The following is a 24364-nucleotide window of genomic DNA, read 5'->3' as shown; positions in this document are numbered from 1 at the left end:
TGAGGCTGAGAATGGTGTTTACTTCAGCAAACCTGAACATGATGTGCCATGAGATTACAGTCCAGATAATAGTGTGAAAAATCTAAAATGGTTGGATGAGGTTTTCAGTAATTTTACTGAACCTCCCGGAAGGCACATGGACAGCATAGATTGCATTCTCTCGCAGCTGAACGAATTGTTCGGCAATTTCAAATAGCCAATCAGGAGATGGTGTTATGGTTTTACACTGCCCGATAAAAGTGAATGATATTCAATGTATGATTAAGGCCACTGTTTTATTGTTTATTGATGATTTTGGTTGTGGCTATTTTGGGCAAATGGTATTGAGGTTATCAAAACGAATATGTTACATGTATTAATTTAGGAATTCTTCTCTCAGGAATATTACCATAGGACTCTGCAGACTTATATCATGGACTTGGTTGAGGTGTCTATTTTTCATGTTCTCCATATGTAATGTTCATTTCGCCCTTATGTTATGTTTTGGGAGGAAGGGTAATATTGTAATGTACTTATTTATGGGAATGTGAGTGAGATGAATTGCAGAGTATACTATGAGATGAGTAGCAGAGTATACAATTAGGGTGTTGTGGCCCTAGTGTGGATACACAGTGTTACGCAGACCTTGTAGGGAGGTTTGCCCTTGGGCCATGGCTGTATTGTGATTATGAATGGACAATTAATTTTGGGGAACTGGTGTTTTCATGTGGTTACGCTGCTTTCAGTTTTGGCACAGTGACTGTGTTACATGACACAAGTTGTCAGGGATCTGGTGATTCCTTAGATGCTGTGCCATAGGATTTGGTATAGGTTGGACAGGAATGTTAGTTCCGAGCATGTGTCTTAGCATGTGGGTCATTGGTTGGCGCATACGAAAGGATAGGGCACATCTTGCAAGGTAACTGGTGATCCCTTAGGTATAGTGCCATAGGATTTGGTACATTTTAGACAGGAACGTAAGTTCCTAGTATGGGAGCCATTGTTATGGCACATGCTAATGGACACTTTGGTTTTAGGTGGTCCTATGAAGGTCATCTATTAGCAGACGTGTGCTGTGTGATGGTCTGATTGATGTAACATGTTGTCATAACCATTGTGACACACATATGTATTTATTGACCACATTTTTTTTCACAGATACTTATTAATAAGTCTGATTCATTGTACACTCTGACCCAATGATTATCCACAGCTCCCCACTAATACTGGTGATGCATTGTGAATTTTAACCAAATGTTTTTCTTCCACAGGTTCACTCTTAACTTTATCTGCAGGCTTAAACCATGGACTTTCTTCGGGCATTTACTCTCTGTATTCATGACCATGTTTAATGCTGAATTCGTTAGTTAAGTTGCTATGGCTTGTGAGGTTGGTTAAGTCTACATTTGTGTTGGGAGTGTGGTTAGTTCTTTGGTTATAGGTGAAAAAAATAATTCTTGTTGCGGGACGTATTGGTCTTGCATCGTCAGACTGGTGATTGTGGGACTAGTGTCTTGACACCTGGTGTTAAATTAAGGTGTTGTTTGTGGTCCTGGCATGCGTGCCTAGGCCTCATAGTGTTGTTAAACATCCTGTGAAGGGTGGATTGATGGTGGTGGGTGTTAGGAAAGATTTCATATTTGAATGTAATTTTCCCTCCATATGTCAACTCCCAAACATTTTGCTGCTTTTTTACAACCTGATCTAACCTTTGCCAGAGAAGCGCAGCCCTCAGCCGCACTCCTCTGGGCTTTCGCTCACTTCTTATGGGGAAACGAACATGCCCTTAAGACAATCAGTACTGGGAGACTTTGTTTCCCTTAGTCCTTTCCTCATGTTGCAGCTTTTGTGCAACATGTAACAAGAGTGCAAGGTAACTTACTTTACTGCATCCTTGGGACTCTAGTCATTTCCAAGGACCTAGAAACTCTCGTTGGAGTTTTTATGAACTGTGCAGATGTGTCCCGGACAGCACTGGTGGCAGCTATCGTTTTTCTTATGTTTTGAACTCTTTCTTGCCATATTATCCCCGCTTACCGCGTTTTGACATGAATAGGTGGCCTGGCTCCAAAATGGCCATGCATGAGGTTCTTTGTCCTGTCCTTTGGCCATCTTGCCCCTTCACCTTCCCAAGGTCGAGCCGACCCGGGTCAGTCCTTATTTCGTCATGCATTTTCCCCCAAAACCCAAAGCTTTTGCGGCCTTCTGCATACCTTGTGTGTGTGCCTCCAGGATGTGGGCTGGGATGTCTGTTCCCAATACACATCCTGGGTGCCAGAGAGTGTGGAGTGTCCTGAATGCCTGGGACCACTGTGGTCCGTGATTGGTCCACGTATGGAGTGAGTGTTTTGAGCAGTTCTCCCATTGGGTCCTCTCCATTTTGGCGTGAAGGGAACTTTGGATAAGAGGAGGCCGAAAACACCACTACCTTGTCGATCTCCTGCGTTCACGCGAACAAAGGATAAGGAGCCAAGTATCCTGCAACAAGAAGCCGAGTCGAGGAACTGCTGGTGACCCGCTGGGAGGTTTGGCACCCTGAGCCCGCCGTCGTCCTGCGAGACCCCTCTGCATCTGATCGTCCTAGAAGGTCTGCGGAGGCGCTTTGACCCATTGGAATAGTGGGATCAACTATTCTCTGCACCTTCATCAAACCCTGCAAGTAAGCCTCTTCGGAAGTGTCCCTGGGCCAACCACTGGGCTGACCAGCTTACACCAGACATTTTCTATGTCACCGTCGTGGTTTCGAGGAAGCCCTCGAAACTTGGTATACGGCTTGCTCTGTGTCCATGGCACCCTCACACCGAATTTCGTACACTTGGCATTCCCAGGTCTGAAGTGAGACGAGACGAGTGCGCCCGGACTGGAGTAAACACAGTTACCGTGTTGCCCTGCTGTGGCAACAACCTGTGCAAGTTCACTGCACTTGTGATCCCCTTGACCCATATTTCATGCTTCTTAATCCGTTAGACCCCTCTGGTCTTGTATATATATATTGTGTTGATTGTGATGTGTTGGTTTACTTCAGTATTATTGTGATTCTTTGCTATGGTCTATATTACAAAGGCTTTGTAATAAATGTGTCTATATTTTTTTTTATATAACACCTGTCTGGAGTAATTTGTAAGTGTCCTTGCTTTGTGTGCTCATTGAAGTCTTTCAGTCACCCTCACCCCTCTTGAGACTTAGTCTTGACTGCCTGCCATAGCAACCCTGATTGGTCTGGCTTGTCCAGAGGTTACTCTGTTCCAAGAAACTTGGTTGGCCTCCTGAACCTGTGCCCCTCCAGGTCAGAGTTCTGAAATCCCTCTTAACAGTGGGGTTGTCAGTGGATAAGGGTTAGGATTGGTGCGTAGTTGAGGGCTGGATCCCTAAGTATGACGTCTGTGGTGGGCTAGCTACAGAGTGGATGGCCCTCATTACGACCCTGGCGGAAAGGGGTTTACGCCGGCGTAATGCATGGCGTACCTTTCCGCCTGACTACGAGTTCCCGTAGCGCCATGGTGCTTTTTTCGCCTGCTTTTTCCAGGCGGAAAAATCCATGGCGCTACGGGACTTGTTGTTAATTACGCCACCGTAATTTACGGTGGCGTAATTAACGCCTTCCCCACTCCCATTATACCCTATGGGGCAAAAATGGGAATGGGGAAGGGTAAATGGGGATTGGGGACTTACCGCCCCGCCAAGGTCGGAATGGGGCGGTAAGTCCGCCAACCGCCATGGCGGAGTTGGCAGCTTAGCGCCATGGACCATGGTGCAAATTGCACCATGGTTCTTCGCCAGGGTCGTAATGAGGGCCAATGTGAGTTTGGGTTTGGTATTTTGCTACTTTAGGAGCTTGATTCATTTGTAGGTGAGGAATGATTAGATTTCTGCTTTGTGCATTCTGTTTGGTTGGGAAGAGAGTAGATTGTGGAGCATGGTCTGTGTTTTTACTCATTCTTGAATCGGTGCTCCGACAGTTATTGTATTTAAAATTCTCCTTATGTTCTTTCCTCTGTTGTGATTTTGATGGTGCAAAGGGGGAAGATGTGTTATGTTTTAGTCTTGCTGCCTGTATGTGGTTTGTATGCTAATGTTGCATTTAGAATGTTGGGATGGAATATCACTAGTGGAGCATGCTGCTGGTTCCACAGTGTAGAGTTGGGACCTGAAGCTGAATAGACGAGGGGACCAGTGGATGTCTTTCTTTACCAATGTACTCACTTGTTTCCTGTATATTTACGTACCTTTTGTGTCAACGCAATAAAAACCCATATAACACACGTGCGACTCGCTACACTTATTTTATCCATGACTACGATTCAACACCAAGACAATGTTTTGTTAGGCCCTCCCTTTTTCAACTAGAGACTTGATTATGGACTCACAAAGGACTGTGTCCACTTCGAAGAATATATAACAGCAAACTCTCATTACAGAGGGTACGGAGCCACAAAGAGAGAGGTGTCAGATACAAGTATCTTCCACTCTTTCTGGAATATTCCCAGAATTTCAGGCTCCACTAAAGGATGCAAGGGTCCCTGCTGACAACACATGGCTCAGCATGGTCTCAGTGACCGTAGAGAATGAAGTCTTTCAGCAATCTTCGATACAGGGTAATCCTCAGGAGGCATGGACACCTACTGAAGCTGCCACACAGGCTCGGGTTGAGCCAGCGTTGGATCATACTGACCTTTGCGCATTGTCTTTTCAATCATTTGCCAAGTGTGTGGGTGAAGCATGCCAATCGAGGAAAGGACACTAAGGCATTAAACCACAATACTATCCTGTCAGCTTTAAAGAAGATTCCTGGGGGGTCATTACAAGTTTGGAGGTAGCCATGCCGCTTTGAGTGGCATGGCTACCCGCTTACCAGCTACCGGGTCCGGGTTCCTTGAATGAGGAATTACCAGGCCATTCCAACCTTGGAGGACCCGGTAATTCCTCATTCAAGGAACTTGGACACGGTACTTCCCCATTCGAGCCCCCATAGGGCTCAATTCAAATCAGGGGGTGCTAACAATGGGCACATTAATAACGGGCCCGTTGTTAGCACCCTGGTTTGCTCACGGGACCCGCTAAGGGCACCTGGTAAAACCAGGCACCCTTACCGGGTCCCTGCAAGCAGACTCGTAATGAGGCGTTAAGGGGTTGACGCTGCCAGCACCTTTACCGGTGCCGTTAACCCCTTAACGCCTAACTCGTAATGAACCCCTTGATCTTTAATGACATTGAATATGTTTGTTTTATGCATGAATACTGCACATTTATAGCTGAGTTGGGTTCAAAAGCTAGACTTGGCTCAGAAGCATTATTGGCGGCCAGTGTAGAAGTAAGAAATGTAGGTTTCGAAATTTCATCAGGAATAATTCGCAATAATATGCTGGCCCCTAATTATAGGAAAGAGCAGAGAGAAGTGAATGTTCCATTTCAATGTCCTTGGCGGCGGATGGGAGACTGAAGGAGGGAGCACTGTTACCAGAGCATAGACCTCCAGACCCACAGGTAAGTGATCTGAGGATTATAGGGGCGAGTGTGAGGTTGGTAGGCAACAGGGAGAGGCTCCATGTCCCCTCCGAGTTTAACAAAATAAAAAAAATAAAAATGGTGCCATCAGGAGAAGGGCCTCAGGTGGCTTAGATAACAGGAGGGCAATGTGTATTCTTTCCCGTTGTCCCAACCACTGGATCGGCTGAGTACCCTTTGCTGGGTGTGAATCTCCCTAAGAAAGTATAGCAGTGGCAGGGACCAGAAGGGGGCATGAAGAAGATGGTGATCTGAAAGCCAGGCTCGGGCTACTCTGACGAGAGACATGTTGCGCTTCAAGCCCTATGTTATGTGCAGACCATAACTGAGGCAGCCCAGTGCCCCCCAATTGCCCGGGCAACTATGGTGAGCTCTTTGTACTCAGAGGGAGTCTCATTTTTAATTGTGCCATTGGACCCAATCTGGGCCTGGATCCGCTGGACTTCCGTGACCTGTGCTGAGACAGGAGACTGAGTCCTGGGCGGAGAAGCAAGGTTGCATCAGATGGGACGGAGAGCAGCCCAACAAAGGGGAACCCCTGAGGTGGCCGGTTCATGCTATTGGTGCCTGGAAGGGTCACTATTCTCCCCTATGAAGGGGAGATCTTGATGGCCTCGGAGCGCAGCCTGCGCCCGGGAATCTGTCACTAGAGGCTGCAAGCTGCAGTGCAGGGAAGACACCACCTGGGGAGAAACTACCAATGGATGAGAAACAGGTGGCAGTGGGAAAGTCTGACTCACAGGGAGAGTGTTCCTGGTGCAACCCTGGGCTGATAGCTGTGGCCCAAAGAAGAAGGAGGGACCCGGACCTTGCACAAAGGGGGCCCAGATGTAAGGAGTGCCACAGTGAGCAGTGAGGATAGTGGTGGAGGACCCAGATCAGCGGCGTAGCACGATGTGGGGTGGCTCCCTGGGTTGGAGGAGACTGCGGCCCAGAGCAGTGCCATGCATGTACAGTGGAGTGACACCCATTGGCGGGGATAGGGGGAAAAAACCCTAAGCATCAGAGTACAGCAGTGTGCATCATTTGAGGCCGCCATACACCCATGGGAGCAAGCGTTGCTGGAGTCAGAACCCCCATGGTGCCCATAGTGTGGCAGGTGGTCTGCCGCTGACCCCTAAAATGGCACGGAATGAGAAGCAGCTATCTCCACCTAAACACAAGGGGAACGACCGGGTGCTCACAAAGGTGGACAACCGAGGGGTCCTGCAAGAGATAAAGGCCATCAGGTCGGACCTCTATTCCTCTATGGCAGTGCTCAGGGGTCGAATGGACTCCATCAAGAACAGGGTGAAAAAGGTGAAGGATAGCCAATTCTCGGCCAATGTTCTGGAGGTTCAAATGGACACACGCATGCAGGCCCTGGAAGAAAGAGACAAGGGACGAGGGCTATCGATTGATGACATGTGGGACAGAGAGAGGTGTAAAAACCTAGGCATTTGGGGCCTGCCAGTTGGGGGAGATGAAACAGCGAAGGGTCTGGGGAGCAAAGTGGAAAGATTGGTGGGGTCCACCTTGGCAGGGGATTCACCACTAACAATACATTTGGACAGGGTTCAAAGGCCAGGAGGCCTCAGAAATGGTCGGAGGTCTGCCCTAGCCAAATGCCACTATTTCCAGGACAAGGTTGAGATTCTGGATAAGGCAAGGTAGATTCAGCTCATTGATTTGGTGGGGGTAGTGGTTCACATCTATCAAGATCTCTCTGTGGGCATTCTAGCTCACCGCAGGGCCTTTATGCCCCTCACCCATTCCCTCTCACAGTGGGGCATCAGATATCAATGGGGCTTTCCCTTCTCATTGCCATACGAGCTCCATGTGATGCCAGACAGGCTCTTAAATGTCATTGAAATCCAGAAGCCCTGGAAGAGTTAAAGTTGTGCTCAGGTCCACCTTCAGTGCAGGAGCAACAAGGAGAAGCAGGACAAATTTATGAAGGCCTTTAACAACAAAGGGTTGAGGGGTAAGATGGTGGGATCTTGCTAATTCCACAGGCTGATGGGCCCTATGTCATGAAGGGCCCGCTTGGGGGTTGATGGCTGTGGTTTGAGGGGTTTGCAGGATGCCAGGGTTGGTTACTGCGGGGTGACGAGGAGGAAAGTGGGGGTGATGGAGTAGGACTTTTCAACTTTACATTTTCAATGTGTATTGTCATGCAGTTGTTACCCGGTAGTAGAGGTTAACTAATGTGTTAGGAGGGGAGCTTTAGGGTAAAATTGATACTGTCTCGGGTGGGCTGGCAGAGGAAAATCTGCGTTCTGATTCCCTGAAGTCATCAGGGTGCCCTGTTTCATGGGCCTCCCTGTTCATGCTGGCAAGCAAAGTGCTATAACTGATAGTGGGTGGGGAAGGAGACAGGTGAAAGGCAAATAAAGGGGTTTCACTGGGGTGGGAGATGAAAGAATTCTGACACAGATGAGCTGGTCAACAGAGGAAGCAACACAGGAAGGATTGGGGGTAGGGAATGGGGAGAACTGAGAATCCTGGGGCAAATGGATGACTTTGGATTAAAATGGCCTCTCTTAATGTAGCAAATCTGAATGAGAAGTTGCTCAAATCCTCCACAAAGAGATCCCTAGTAGACAGCGATATGGGCTCTCAGGGGCTCTCCATACTTATGGTTCAGGAGACGGACTACAGGCGGGGCAGGCGATAGTGACTACGGGGGAGAATGGTGGGGCAGTATGACTGGTCCTCTGTGCTGGCCAAAAAGAGGGGAGTGGGGATCCTATTGCACCCATGGGTTACACTGGGGGGTCCAAATTAAGCAGAACATGGAGGGGCGGCTTCAGATGGTGAACGGTAAACTGCAGGGAAGGAGACTGACCATTGCCTCGCTCTATGCACTGTGAGGAATATGAGGGTGTCTTCACTTCATTCCCCAAACTATCCTCCCCCAGGTGGCCAGGGAAAGGTTGTCACTTTTGGATCCTGACCCTGGGGGTGGATATGCGAGGGAGGATTACCTGGGAGGAGGAGACTTGGGGAGTGGGGAAAAGGTACCCTCCCCATTTCCTTTTCATGAGAAATCACATTTCCCCTAGGCTCTTATTGGGCATTACCAATCCCTTCCCTATTTTGTCAGAAAACCATCTCCCAATACAGACCACTATAGTACTGATACGAGGAAGAGAGCACATAGAAACATACATCAATCCTTTTTTAACTCAGACATACACAAACATCACTCTGGTACTGGGACGAGGAAGAGGGATGCTGAGTTCCAAGACCGTTGTGCAACTGAAGAATATAGAGTGCACCTGAAGCCTAAGGGGCAGTATAAATGGCCTGCTGAGGTGTGGATAAGGAGATCGCCTGAGGAATGCTTACAGAGGGAGAAGCCGGAGTTGAAGGCAGGGAGACCCGTGTCCAAAGCACTGAGGTGTTGCAGAGTCATTGCAGCAGAAGCAAATTGTGGTAGGCATTTTCGGAAGGTATACAGTGGCAGGGTTGGGCTGCTGACCACCTGCAGTCAAGAGGACCACCTTTCCAGTGACCTGAGGTGTCGGAGATCCTGTAAGAGAGGCATGCTGAGCCGGGAGCAGCCTCAGCCATGAAGAGCCAACAGAGGCAAAGGAGAGCATACCTGGTGAGTCAATTCAGACTGAATGATGCATGGTGAATTCAGGTTGGAGTGCTCGCGAGTGAGAGAAGGACAGTGGAAGCAATTGGATTACCAGCCCAAATGTAATGTACAGATGATTCATAACTACAACAATGTGAAGTTGAAATTAATGAATGGAGCGGTTTGTTAATACCGAACTGTAATGAAATTGATACAGCCAAGGAAGGGCCGGGAAAAAGCAGTGAACTTTAAAGTGAATGAGAAGCCCGTGAAGAGGGTGCAAATTCCCAGCAGAGTGTGAACTGGCTACATTGTTTGATATGAATTATCTGAAGTTTTGAATATCGAACCAAAGGAAAGTAGCATTGATTGGCAGCATGTGTATCATTAATGTCTATCACAATGGCACTATTATGGCCCAAGGTTCTCAACCTGTTTTTCTCCTTCTCGATCACTGCATGTCTCTCTCACAAACTTCCTCCATTCTCCTGCCACTCCTCCTTCTACCACTCTGCTGCCCTCTCCACCACCACTGACGGGAATACCACGCTCCTGTACCCACCCTTGGAAAACTTTCAAAAGCGGTAATCAGCTTCACTTAGCTACTCTGAGCTCTCGCTCCACTGGCAAACATTCCTCTGACATGTGTCTCCTTCTTGAAGACTTTGACCTACACGTCCTCACTCTTACCGAGACATGGTTCAATGCCAGCTCTGTCACTGCTCTTGACACTCTGTTTCCTGGGGGCTACAAAATCCTCTCCAAACCCATATCCAACAGGCCTGGAGCAGGAGTGACCCTGATTTTCTGTGTCTGGGTCCCTGCTTCCATCATACCTACTCAATCCTACTCCTCCTTGGAATGCCTCGTCTAGATGCTGGGGTTCTCACCTGCTCTTTCTCTCACCCTCAACTCCCTTGAATCATCTGCCTGATACTTCCGTGCCCTCTGTGACTCCCTCTCTGTCTTGATTTCCTTATTTCTTGTGTCTTCCCTATCTCTAATCTGGTCAACATCCCACTCTCCTGGTCTGACCACTCTCTCCTCACATCCCCCTTGGGGCCCCTTGGCCCCCTATCCAAGTCCCCCAGCACTGCCAGCTTCCTTTACCGTCATCTGACTGATGAAACGAGTGTCAGTCGATGCTTTTGCTTCCACGTTCATCCCCTTCCCACCTCCACCTTTGACTCTGACTCTGTCCTTGCTAATCCGCACCTCTCCATGTCTAACACCTTTGACATCCTTTGACATCCTTGCCCGTGTCATGAGGATCTGCCTAAAACCTGCCTCCAAGAAATATGTCTGGTATGACTCTGATCTAGCATTTCTGAAATGCAAGTGCAGAGTTGTGAACGGAGGTGGCAGAACTTGGGCTTACCCTCTGACAAACAGGCGTTTCTCTATCTTCCCCAAGAAGCGGGCCCACAGCCAAGCCTGCATCTCTGGAGCCACTAACAAAATGGACAAACTCTTCAAAACCTGCAAGGAACTTGCCAATCCAGCTGCAGTATCCACCTCTCTTCTTCCTTCCCAGGCTCTCTGACCGCCTTGGTTTCCCATTTCACATCAAAAACTTAGGACACCCTGTCCACCACCCCCACGTCCATGCTTGCTCCCACAGTCCTGCCTCTTGACCCTGCCACTCCACTCACCTCCCTCTTGCCCATAACACCTGATAAGCTCTCTAAAGTTGTCTGCTCTATGAAGATCTCCTCCAAACAAGTGCTCTCTTGCTCCTCTAGAACCATTAACAACAACATCTCCTCTCTCATCCCGGCTCACGCTAACTTCTGAAACCACTCCTTCCCCACTGGATCTTTCCCCTTATACCTCAAGCTCTCCCTTGTGCACCCTCTCTTTAAAAAAGCTGTCTGCTGGCCATTCTTGCCCATATAACTATCACCCGATCTCGACTACCCCCTCCCTGGGTAAACAAGTCCTCCCCCAACTGACCCTCCACACTGAACTTGTTAGTTGCCTCCACAACCATCAATCTGGATTCAGGGCATCCATAGACACTGAAACTGCTCTCCTGACCACCCATGAAGTCATGCTTGCAAATCTAGACTCTGCATCACTGAACGGGCTCTCGATTGGTTGACATCTTTCCTCAATAACTGCCGGTCCCAGTTGCAACTGGGCCCTTTGTACTCTACCACCACACTTTCGACCTGTGGCCTCCCCCAGGACTCTATCCTATCACCATGGCTCTTCAATATTTAGCTCTCCCCTCTGGCTCACCTGCTCTCCTCTTTCTCTCCTCATTTCCAGTGTTATGCCGATGACACATAGATTCCTTCAAACTTCCTTCTACTACCTCCTCTTCTTCCTTTCTCATTTCTGATTGCTTGTCTGCCATTCAAGCATGGTGTGCTGTCAGTGATCTCTGTATTAATGCGAGTAACACTGAGATCCTTCTCATTGGGACACCTGCATAGCCCCCTCTCCTCTAACTCCAACTCTTTTGATTGTCAAATGCTTCTCCAAACAGAGAGTGGCAGGGGAAGGTCTATCTCCCGGTTGGTGCCTCTCTTTGGAGCAGCCTCCCTGCCCCTCAGGCTTGAGCCAGGCATCCTTAATCTGGGAAACTGCTCAAAACTCTTCACTTCTCTACCTCATTCCCTCTTTCCCTTCCCTACTAATCCCCACACTGCCACTGAGACCGGTGGACTGGTCCTCATGAATCTCACAGGGTACCTCCTACCAAGTCAATATCAGCTCCTCCCCCCACTGCACTGCCCCTTTGGGCCCCTGCTTGGTGGTTGTACATCCGGCCCATGGGAGTCCCTGAACTAGCACTTAGTCTGAGGCCTCCTCGTGGCTCCCTTTGGCACTTCTCCCCGGATCTCCACCAGCACTTGTCCATTCCTTGCCCCCCACCCATTCTTATCTCCTGCAGTTCTTCATTGCACTTGCACATCCAAATATCACAAGGCCTAGTAGGACCATGACTGTATATATACTGTTTTGCCAATGTTTTTATCTCCCTTGTTACCTTCCCATTTAGACTTGTGGTGCTTTGAAACACAATTGTGCATAAGCGCCTAACAAATAGTCGGTAAAAAAAAAGCAGAGAAAAGCCTTCCCATTGGCAAAGAGTATAAAGAACTGTGCATTGGAGAATCTGAGAGAAAGCATGCATTGGCAAGAGCCATACGAAGGGAGGAACTGTACAAGTTGAAAGTTGAAGCTGGGGCAAAGTTATGTGAAGGTTTGATAATCCAGTAAGTGAATGGTGGCAAAAGGAGTATTGAAAAGGACTGCAAGAATATAAGTCCAAAACCGCTGTTGAGCAAAAGCAGTGGCAGTGTAACAGTGGAAGAGAAGGCAATACAGTGTTTCGTTTGTGTGACCTGTGATTGGTAGACTGTGTGGTCTGAAAACGATATCTAGATTGAATACCCCCAATTCATCAATAGGTTTATGGTTGAGTGTCAAAAAATGTTTGTATATTGTGAGCATAAAGAGCTGAATAGTGTGAATAGAATCCAAGTGATTTGCCCGCGGCTGAAAGTACCGCGGGCAAATCCTTTGCAAGAGAAAGGTGCAAACTACCAAAGGTTTGCACCTTTCTCATGCGAACACACATACATTCTCACACCCACACACACACACAACACACCCACAACACACCCACAACACACCCATAACACCCCCCCACCCACACCCTCAGCACACCCACACCCACACCCCCAACATAAACAAACCCCACTTACCATCATCTTCACACTGGTTCCATAAAGTATAGTGTGCGGGGTGATGCGGAGGACACCCCCACAGCCCTGTTTATTTTATTTATTTTTTTTAAACTGAAGGTTGCAGGGGTTGCCCCCGCAAACCCTGCTCACTATACCATGAAGTATAGTGAGCGGAGCGATGCAGAGGACACCACCGCAGCCCCCGTTTTTTTTTTACAATGCTACCACCAAAGGTCCGAACTTTTGGTGTTCGAAGCTTTGGTGGGAGCATTTTTAGAACAAATGGTCATTGCAACCATTTGTTTTCAGGAAAATCGTCCTAAACCATGTGATAATGGTGAAAGACAAAGAAACCTGAAAGCTGGGAAGAATCCAGAGTAATTGCGTTGTTGTGAAAACAGTGAGAGACTTGAAAGCTTTGGGAAGGAAATCCCTTTAGATTGAAAGTGAACTGTTTGGAATCCTGGGGAAGGGACAACCCATTTTCCGACAAATTGCTGGAAGACGCTCTGATCGTTTGTTTGAACACTTTTCATTTGACAGAACAGAAAGTTCACAGGCACACTGCACCAAGAAAGTGGAAAAATGCGGTCTGGTGTTTATTCAAGGAGATCGAGACAGCCTGACACGTGTTTCGAGCTCAAACATCGCTCTAACTCTGCCTTAATTATCAAGGAAGCTGATTAAGGCGGAAATGTAGTTGTGATGGATAGATCTGACTGCATCAAAATGGGGATGCACCACCTTAATTTTGCTAATGCTTATCTTCCGTTGCAAACCAACCCCTTTATATGAAATTCAAACTAAGGCTAACCAATTGATAGCCAAGTGGCACCTTAAAGGACTACTGACAGATGTTGAAAGACATTACCTTATGGTAGATAGTTCCATCATGCCTACAGCCTATTTTTTGCCCAAAATTCATAAGGATTATGTTGATATTCTGGAGGGGAGGCCTATTGTCAGTGGAGTAGGTGGTGTTCTTGAACCTATTTCTATCTACATAAATTAATTTCTACTACCTGCTGTATTAACTACTCCTACATTCATCAGAGATACGATGCATGTTTTAGATATCCTTGATCAAGTAGAATTGCATGATAAATGTTGGCTTGTTACTTTGGATGTGAAAGCATTGTACACTTCAATAGACCACCTGAAAGCAATATAAAGTGTGAATTATTTGTTCAGGGAATCCTCAGTCTCTCATTTTGAACATGTTGAAATGGTTAAATAACTGCTCCAATTTACTTTACAAAATAATGTTTTTTTGTTTAACAATATTTTTTTCAAACAATTAGTTGGATTAGCGATGGGGGCATGCTTTGCCCCAGCATTGGCAAACGCATTCATGCACCACTTCGAACAAACATTTGTCTTTATTAATTCAATCTTTTCTCAATATATATACCTATGGAAGTGCTATATTGATGAAGTTATTATGATTTGGATTGGCCCCTTTAATATTCTTGAGCAATTTGCGTCCTTCTTGAACGCAAGTGATTGGGGGATCCAATTTACATCTACCAGCAGCCAAACTAAGATTAATTTACATGAGCTTAACATCCAAGTGTCTGATAAGGGTTTGACGACAAAGACATTTCGAAAAAGCATGTCCGTCAATGCCACCTTACATGCAAGAAGTTGCCATAAAAACATGTGATTAACAACATCCCAAAAGGCCAATTTATTCGGGCAAGGAGGAATTGCTCAGACTTACAAGATTTCATTGTGGAAAGTAACCTAATCAAATCTCGCTTTACAGAGAGAGGGTACGCAACCAAACATCTCGATCAAACAGCGTTAACAGTACGTCAGTTGAAGAGATCTGAGTTGCTAGTTCCCAAAACACGCACAACAGCAGCCAGTCAAAAAATTAGGCTATTCACTAGATTCAATGCAGATAGTTACAATATTCACAATATACTGAACAGACACTGGCACCTATTGCATCTGGATTCCGATATTTCTAATTGGCTAGATCCCAAACCTATCATTACCTTCAGCAAAGGTAAAACCTTGAAAAACAAACGTTGCCCCTCATTTATGGGTCCCCTCAGTGGACATACTACTTGGTTACATTCAGCTAGGGCTCAATGTTTTCATAAATGTGGGAGTTGTAACATGTGCAAATATGCATTTGAAACACAAGTTGTCTCCTTTGGAGCCCTGGGTACCCATAATGTGGATTCTTTTATTAACTGCAATACCAAATGTGTAGTATATTGAATAATCTGTAACTGTGGACTTAAATACATTGGTAGCACGATCAGACCCCTCAAAATCTGTATTAGGGAACATATGGCGACTATAGGCAGACAGGAAGCCAAATACCCACTGGCATTACATTGGCAAGTGCAACATCAACTAGACAGCAAGGATTTCATCAGATTTGTGGGGTTGGCAAAAGTGTCTTTACCCCCCCAGATGTGGCAATTCATTATTTAAACTTTGCTAGCTTGAGGCACTGCTAATTTGCAAATACCGTTCAGTATATATGGGCCTCAACTCAGATCACAAATTTGCAGTGTTTCTATAACTCATAATTACCAATATACTCAGTTAATAATGCACTGGCCCAGGTGTAAATTAGGTGTCTCTGTCTTCCCTCTACCAACTGGCACACTATTGTGTGCATTATTTGGCCATTTGACTGTGTGGTTTTATTGTATCATTTTCCATTGTGGCAGCAAGCTCCTTGTACAATTTTTGTCAAAGACACGTATTGTTTTTCAATCATACTACGTCTCATGTCCAGACTTGACCATTTTCTTTTCCTGATAAACATATGTTGGCTTATATTGATTACAATTGCCGCAATTAATAATATCAGCCAAATTTATTATTGGGTTCTTTTAAAAAAATTGGCTTTTTCCATTTACACCACGTGTCAATTTAATTTTTATTTGTAGTAAATAATAACATTAGCTAATTCCTTTTATAAGGTTTCATGAATAATTGCTTTGGTCCATTTACCATAATTGTTAATCCATTGCTCAATCTGCGCTAAGGCAAGGGCACGTATGTGCACTGTTTGTGGTTTTCAATCTAATTTCCTCTTCCAAGATGGCGCCTGCCATTTTAATTCATTCCCGTAGGATGCCAGCCCGCTTTCTAGTTTGCCTGTAGACAAGACAGGCTGTTCATTAATGTCCCCTCTCACTCGTGGACTCACGTCCGAGCCGCCAAGTTCAGCATTTTATTTTGTCCTCCAGGTAAGCGCCCTTTAACATGATCCCTTGGCACTTGCCGCAATTATAGTTGAATTGTTCGTAATTCTCCTTTACATAACCGCTCTCAGGCAATTTGATCTTTCGGCCTTCATGCAGCCTTTATTAAGTTTAACTCGGGCAATTTCCCTCTATCTCCTTTTGGTGCAATAATATTAGGAAGACTACATTTAGTCATAATTGTCTGTCAATTGATTTACCATTGCAATTACCTAAGCCTTTATCCTTATAGTTTGCATTATGCGCCTTTTGCATTTACTTATTTATAGAATTACAAGTCTTTTGCTAATATACTTAGTATCATTAAGCCCTCCATAATGTCCTAAGTTGTAATTCTTTATACTCAGATCCTCACCGCATACACGAAGCATTAGATGTAATATTTTACTTTTGCCTTCAAATTTGCACTAGCGTGTTTCCCCTCCTTTTTGGGCCTTCTAATTTGGAAATTCACTCTTTTTTCCCATGGTAGTTGTCACCTATTTAGGCAACACATGCCTTAACTGGTTTCTCAAATATCTAATTCAACTACAAGGTATTTTTCAAACTTTTTGCTTTTTGATAAGAATTGTCTCTTACCTCGCTGCATTATTAGTTCTATGACTAATGAATGTCTGTTTTTCCCTCCCTTGTTTTCTCTTTAATTGTTCTGCTTATTTTCTCTCACTATTTCGTTCTTCACCTATCCAATGTCCTAATCTGCTATTTGATGTTTACAACTTCATATATTATGTGCAAAATGCATACTATATATTTTTGTTCTTTGTATTGTATCTCAACTGGTGCCCCTTGTTGCCACCTGATTGGTGTGCTGTTTGGCATTAATGCTATTTCTCCATATATTGGATCATGTATGATTACATTACTGAAATATTGCTTGGGTTTAACATGCAACTTAACAGCCTCAGATGCAGAGCTATGTTTTAGCTCAAAACACGTGTCAGGCTGTCTCGATCTCCTAGAATAAACACAAGAGCGCATTTTCAATTTTTGCACTTCTTGGTGCAGTGGGCCTGTGAACTTTCTGTTCTGTGTAATCCTTCTGTGTTAGTAAATTGGCAGTGTACCCATATCTCACAGGACACCTGCTGCCTGGTGTTCATTTCAAATTCTAGTATAAGCGCTGTGGATACCGTGACTTACTCTGCCAATCCTCATTGCACACTTTTCATTTGATGCTGACATCCCTACACATTTTGAACAAATAAATGTGAGGGCACATATAGGTTTTGGACACAGGCAGACATTTACTTTGGATTTTCTGACACAGACTATCATTTCTTTCAGTCAGACAGGGATATTCCACCATAGCATAGGTCAATTTAGGCATTATCCCAACCTTATTGTGATTTTAATAAAAGTTTGTAGCCCAAACCTTCCTCAGTTGTCTGTGTTTCTGATGCCTTCACACCACCCAATTATTGGATATGGGACTTTGTGAAGGAAGTGTTGTGAACTGTGATGAGCTGTGCAGAGGGGGTCTGTTTCCTGGGGAGGCGACTTAAACTTGATACAGGATCTGGCCTTTGATTGGATGGCAGAAACGGGGAAGGGACTCAGGCAGAGGCCACAGTTTGGGGATGAGCGCCTGCTCACAGAAGGGCTGGACACTTCCGAATGGTGTGATTTGTGGGGGGATCTTGGGGGTTCCTTAAATGCCCTGGGGACTTTGCAGCCACCTTTGCAGCATTCTATAGGCGGCTGTATGCCCGGGAGCAGCTGGTGGGGACGGAAGACTTGATGAGGTACCTTGCAGGAGTGGACCTCCCAGCTCTGACAGATGGTGTAAGTGATTTCAACCCAGCACTCCACCTAAGTCAATGCCTAGCGTAAGATGCCCAGCTGGAACCCTTAATTATATATTTGTATGTCTAAAGTTATTTATTTATGAATGATGTACCCTTATATCACACCCCACCCTTTGAATCCCCCCCCCCCCCTCCCCGGTATCACTGAACCAAGAAGTAGGTTGTTTTGCAAAGTTAAAAGATTTATTCGATTTATTTGATGGATTTGAACAAGATCTAGATATCACACTATTAATATTTATACAATGATCACCGTAGGGTGATATTACAATCAACAATCTCTTTAATCAGTAGGAGTATGGATGAGAAGAATAATGTAGCATTGAATAAACATTCTGTGGGTACAATGAAAGGCAATGAAAGGAAATTAATGCAGCACAGAAATAATACTTGTGTGTGTTCAATCAAATGCAATGTAATCACTCTTTTTCCCTGATACTACTAAATCCTCCCTAATATGCAATATAGAGATGGAAGGAGAGAAAACAGGTTTCAGGAATAAACACTCTACAAATGCTGTTTCAATCCCAATTCCCCCAGCAAACTTAGAGAGAAACAGGAATGATTTCAAAACAGGTCAATTGCTTTTGAATGTAATTTGGAATGAAAGGTAAAAATGCTAAAAATAGATGTAATTCTCTAAATTGGATTCAAAACTAGTGGGAGCCACTTTGGATATCTTCAGGTAGATACTAGCAATGATGGTTGGATAACTAGCAGATAGGAAACTGAATTCAGGGGTTGAATGCAAGAAATAGCTATTTTACATGTGTTGAAATTGAGCCAAATGCAGATTTGCAGCAAATTTTTTCAGCGCGCGAGAAACGTGATTACAGAAAAACTAGGAGTTGGAATGCGATTTTAGATTCATTTGAAAGCCGAGGATGTTAGCTTCAATTTGACACTTACATTTCATTTCTAGCATGTACGGTTCAGAAGTTATGAAGGTTTTAGTAGAGGTCGATTTTTTTTTTAGAAAGATTCAAGGTTTTCAAATGAAATATGCACTTTTGAATATTACAAACAATAATTATATTGGCACTAAGGAGGCTGTGAAGATGCAAGATACCCAACGGTACAGCCACCAGAACAGGTCACCTCTGCTCTGACTTTTGCCTGCCGAGACACTTGTCTTTCTTCAGTAATATATTAGCGCAAAGATGAATTTATTACTACAATTAACAAAGGACTATATGGATGAGGGAAAGATTCAGAACAGACAAAAGAGATTCTACAATTCAGTTCTGGATATGCTGTAATGGGTTGGATAGGATTACTTAAGGATAAGAGATTGGCTATGGACAATTCTATGCTAAATATTCACAACTATGGTTTTGGAATAGGCCCGTCAAGATCTGGTCAAAGGTTTTGGATTGGAATTCTGCTTGCCCACCAGACAGGATTCAGGCACCTGGTTTTGCACTCAGCACGGCACTATGGTCTCTGCACAACACTCTGGACTGGATCTGATGGGTTGGTTCTGGAGTTTCCAGCTATCTGGTTTCAGCTCTGCTCTACTGGTTTGGATCTCTGGGTTCTGGCAAGAGTTATTGGCAAGAAGCAGAAAACAGCACAGCCAGGCTGTTCAATTATTTTGATGTGCCCCTTGAAAGTCTGGGCGTTTTTAAGGCTAGAGAGAATAAAGAGTATTTCTGGTATGCCTATTCAACAACACAGAAAGTTGTGAGAGCGATAATAGGGATGGCTTCTTATTGCCATCAATGGGTTATGAACTTCGCTTTAATTGTGAAACCAATGGTGGAATTAACAAAAAAGGATGCCGTGATGCCTTTGCAGTGGAATGAAGAATGTCAGAAAGCATTTGATTCTCTAAAAAACATTTTGAGTTCTGCTCCAGTTTTGGGCACACCGAATTATGAAAAGGTTTTTAGGCTATTTGTGCATGAGAACGAAGGATGCGCGTTGTCTGTCTTAACACAGGAACAAGGTGGAAGAAATAGGCTATTTTTCTTCTGCGCTGGACCATGTAGCACGCGCACTACCACGATGTTTGCGAGCTGTTGCAGCGGCTGCTGCGTCAGTGAAACAAACAGAATGGATGGTTTTGGGGCACACCTTAATTTTGATGGTGCCACATGCCAAAGATGTTCTACTCAATAGAACACAGATGCAACACCTCACTTCTGCTAGATTAACTAGATGTGAAATTGTATTGTTCGCGCCCAACATCCAAATTATGAGGTGTAGCTCTTTGAATCCAGCAGAATTAATGTCAATGCCTGGGGAAAACAGTGGTGGGACTGAATTGCTTCCCCATGATTACCTAATGGTTACTGAGGAAGAAACAAAAGGGAGAATTGATTTGAGTGACATGCCACTAAAAGAACCAGATGGGGAACTGTTTTGTGACGGCTCCTGTTTTAAACTACCTGACGGCACATCAACTGCCCGATATGCTGTTACGACATTAAAAAGTGTTGTGGAGAGTAAAAGAATTCCTTATAACTCCGCCCAAGCAGCAGAGATAATTGCTTTAACAAGAGCTTGTGAAATTTCGGAGAACTTGAGTGTAAATATCTATACTGATAGCCAGTACGCCTTTGGCATAGTTCATAATTTTGGCCGATTAAGTGCTGAGAGAGGTTTCTTAACGTCCCATGGGGCTAGAATTCAACATGGCCCTCTGATTGTGCGATTACTGTCTGCACTTACGTGTCCAAAGCACCTGGCAATAGTGAAATGTGAGGTGCATAAAAAGGTGACATGTAAAGTGGGAGAAGGAAACGCATTTGCAGACAAGATTGCGAAACAGACTGCTACTGATTTGAGTACAAAATGTTGACCGTACAATCGGAGGAAGTGCCCTGCATGATAGAAAATGGAATTGTGACTGTTAAAGAATGCAGGCGGAAGCTGCCGCTGACGAAATACAGGGATGGGCCAAGGGCTCTGCAGAACTGGATTTGGAGGGTTGTTGGGTGGACAAAAAAAATGGGAATTGGATGTTGCCAAATGCGTATGTAACGCAATGGTTACAATGGCTCAAAGTCCCACACACATCTGTGCGAAGAAAATAGTCCAACATTTAGCCACAGTCTGGGAAAATCCACTCATAAAAAAGAATGCTGAGAGGTGCAAAACTGCATCATGTGCCTACAGCATAATGTGGGAAAAGGAAAGTGACTCCAACAGGACGTTTTGGACCTCCATCTATGCCATTCGAAGTGATTCACTTTGACTTCATAGAGATGGAGGGATGCCAAAATCTGAAATACGTTCTGGTGATCATATGTGCATTCAGCAAATGGGTAGAAGAATATCCCTTGAAAGATTGCACAGCCATGAGCATGGCAAAGGTAATGCTAAAAGAATATTTCTCTCGCTTTGGTCTGCCCCGTGTCATATGGTCAGACAATCGTCCGCACTTTGTAGGTGCAGTGATAATGCAGATTTGTGCAGGACTGCAGATCGATAAGCGATTCCAGTGTTCGAGACATCCGAGTTTGGCCGGTCTTATAGAACGCCAGAACGGAATTTTTAAATCCAAAATCAGTAAGATCTGTGCAGGTAGCAAATTAAGCTGGTAGATGCATTACCAATAGCGTTACTGTGTATGCGAACGTCAGTGCAGGCCAGAACTGGGCTCTCCCCCTATGAGATTATAATGGGGAGACAGGCGAATGTGTGGTGCACACCTCAGCCTAAAAGAATGAGAGAGGTAGAATACCCTGTACTCAGCATTTATTGTAATTTGTTAGTAAAAAAACGGCATTTGATTCATCAGCAGGTGCAGGAAGCATTACCGGTGCGGTACACTGGCCCAGGACATGCATTAGAGCCCGGAGCCTGGGTGCTCATCAGAAATTATGAGCGGAAAACATCGCTGGCACCCAGGTGGCGTGGGCCCTATCAGGTACTTTTAACCACGCAGACAGCATTACGCGTGGATGGACGCAAGGTGTGGATTCATGCCACGCACGCCAAGAAAGTCCCATCACCATTCGACACGTCAACTGATCGGCACAAAGACCAGAAAGAGATAGCAGCGGTTCCAGAAATGAAAAATGCCATCGCTAGTCCCTTGCCACAGAAACTGCCTGATCCTGAAACAAAGCCTGATGAGATTGCCAAAAAAAACGGAAGAGCAAAGAGTGCCTCAACGTTGTCCAGCAGATTCTGCATCTCTGCTGGCCAACATCAAGCGCATACCTGTGTGGCGCCCACCATCTTCTGTTGCGCCACAGCCTGCATTGTCGCCTGGACACCCATCATCATCTGCCATTGTGCCCCAGGCTGACACCAAGATCGAGACCGGAATTGCACCCGCACTATTTGTTGATCACACGGTACCAGGAGCAAATCGGTACAACCTGTGGAGCAGAAAGAAGGAGTGATCACATTTTTCATCTCTTGGTGAATTTCTTGCCTCTGTTTCCTATTTTCGGATGAAGTGGGAACCGGATGCCTAGAGGAGGGTGGGTTAAGGGTTGTGCAAATTAGACAGCTCACAAAACGCAACTCCTCAGTGCTAAATCCATGTGTCAGGAACTCGAGTGTACAAGCAGGGTGCACGTGGTACAAAGGAAGCTATGAAGTGGGAACCGGAGGCATAGAGGTGGGCGGCGTAAGTGTTGTGCAAATTAGACAGCTCACGAAACGCAACTCCTCAGTGCTAAATCCATGTGTCAGGAACCCGAGTGAACAAGTGGGGCGCACGTGGTACAAAGGAAGCTGCTCTGAAATTCTAGAGCAATGTGCAAAATGCACGGAGGCCTTGCCAAGTGAAAAAGCAATCCAGGCAGACAGAAAACTGGCATAAAAGATTGTAGACATTGATTGAACTTTTTCAACATCCTGGGAAGCACATGAACAAGAGATATTCACGACGAGCACAGCAGAAGAAGAAGGACGAGAGAAGAAATGGCAGAACCAGCAAATGCCCCCTCTTGCACCAATGCTGATAGCGAGTTAAATGCAGTACATAATAAGGTGAAAAAAGGACATGGTCGAAAGAATTGTATGTTGGGTCTAACCATAGTAATGTGCATAATGAGTATATTAGCCGCAGTGTTGACCATAACAGTGTTATGGTACCTAGTGGAAATGCACCCTCTTGAAATATTTTTGCCTATGATGAACATTTCCACAACGGAAAGCCCAGTTCATGTGAATTCCTATACCTTGTCCCCAATGAAAGAGAAACATAGGGAAGGATATGGGAACAACACATTGCTGTTAATAATGAATATGACACACTCAATCCTAAGAAAATATAATTGTTGGGTTTGTGCTCACCTGCCACAGCATGGTGATCAGAGAATAGGATGGTATGTACAGCCCCTGCCCTTAACTTCTGCATGTTATGCTTCTCTGAGTGCCCTATATTATGGGAAATGGAACGAAAGTGAAACTGGTCAACTAGATAAAACAAATATGAATGAATTCGAGGAAGTGATTATGAAACCGGTGGGTTGCTCTGTGTTTCAAAAAAGACGATTAATTACACCAGCAATAATTCCACAGGATAGATTGTCTGTACCTTATAAAACTTCTGTGATCACGTTCCACATGAAATGGTAATAAGGATGCAGAACCCCCTTCATATACAGTGAATTATAACCCTAATTCTGTCCCATTCTGTTTCAAGATAAAGGGTTCTTTCCAGGTAGGAACATTTACCAGATGCAGGAATATAGCATTCCTTGATAAAGAAGTGGAACCAATATGTGTGGGAGATCCTGTGTATTTCATATGTGGAGAAAAAGCATATCCTTGGTTATCTAGGAACTGGGGAGGTACGTGTTATTTGGGATTTCTGTTTCCTGGGGTGTTTCTTTTAAAAACATCAGACATAACCAAATTGACTAGGTCACGACCTCATCGTAATATTGAAGATGGTTGATTGTAGAGGACATAGCAAAATCATTCATACCATTTTGGGGCCAGGCGATAAGCTCTTATAACATAAGACGACTGTCTAGTATATTAGAAGAAACAATAAATGGAACTACTGATATATTATATAATATGACTCTTGAAGAAAAAGGAATTAGATTAATGTCACTAAAAAATAGAATGGCCCTTGATATAATCTTAGTTGATCGCGGCAGTGTTTGCAAAATCAGCGTGTTGCGTATTTGTAAGTGACTACTCCCCCACAATTTTTGAGGCGATAAGAAAATTGCATGTGTTAAGTTCTGATCTTCATCCACCTGAAGGCGGTTGGCAATTGAACATAAGCTCCTGGTTCTGGGAAGTGTTGCGATCCTGGGGATGGAAACTATTTGCAATCCTAGGAATATTCGTGACATGTTGTTGTTGCATACATTGTCTCCCCATAATATGTACTGAAATTAGCGAAGAGTGTGTACAAATGAAGAAACTAAAAAACATTACTAAACCAAGCACTCGCCATAGTAACGAATCTGAAACCATTAAAGAATTAATGGCAATTGATATTGATAATAATAACGAGGAGACAACAAGTGTACATGAGTCTGAATTAGAATCAGATTCCGAATCTAATCCAAATACTTGGTCGGAGGAGGATGCAATGTATGGATGAGACGTTTGGCTTACGGCCAAGAGGAGGGTTTGTCAGTCCAATAAAACCAAACA

General features: G+C 44.8%; 1 long non-coding RNA gene across 1 annotated transcript in view; it reads left to right on the top strand.

Moving 5' to 3' along the window:
• The window catches only part of LOC138480872 (uncharacterized), a 138225-nt gene that overhangs the window by 159 nt on the left and 113702 nt on the right, over positions 1–24364 (top strand). The gene's annotated exons all lie outside the window — the stretch shown is intronic.

The sequence above is a fragment of the Ambystoma mexicanum genome, chromosome 5p (genome assembly GCF_040938575.1).
Source record: "Ambystoma mexicanum isolate Mex_15411 chromosome 5p, UKY_AmexF1_1, whole genome shotgun sequence".
Classification (NCBI taxonomy): Eukaryota; Metazoa; Chordata; class Amphibia; order Caudata; family Ambystomatidae; genus Ambystoma; species Ambystoma mexicanum.
This window is presented reverse-complemented; position numbering and strand designations above follow the sequence as displayed.